We start from the raw sequence: 447 nt of genomic DNA, 5'->3' as shown, positions 1-447 counted from the left end.
GTTTGAAAAAATTAAAAAAAAAAGAAGATAAAGGACGAAATACCGGCCGGTATTTCAGCCGGTACAAAGCAGGTACCATACCTATACCAGCCTAGTGACGGGTACGGAATGTATCAGTCGGTATGGTACGGTACCAAAAACAATGGTCTATCCCCATGAGTAGGGTTGCAAACCAACAGAGCCGCTCGTGAACAATTCGAGATCGACTTGTATAAACTCAACTCGAACTCGGTTCATTTAATAAATAAGTTGTTCGTGAGCACTAATATTGGTTCGAATATTAAACAAGCAAAGCTTGTATAATCTCAATTCGATTCGGTTTAGGCTCGTGAACAGTATTCGTATAAACTCGATTTCAATGAAAAAAGACTGAAAATTGAATGGAAATTGCCGAAACCCCATGCCAACATTTCATTCAATGTTTGGCCGTCCAGCGAATGCTCGTTC

The sequence above is a fragment of the Carya illinoinensis genome, chromosome 12 (genome assembly GCF_018687715.1).
Source record: "Carya illinoinensis cultivar Pawnee chromosome 12, C.illinoinensisPawnee_v1, whole genome shotgun sequence".
NCBI lineage: Eukaryota > Viridiplantae > Streptophyta > Magnoliopsida > Fagales > Juglandaceae > Carya > Carya illinoinensis.
This window is presented reverse-complemented; position numbering follows the sequence as displayed.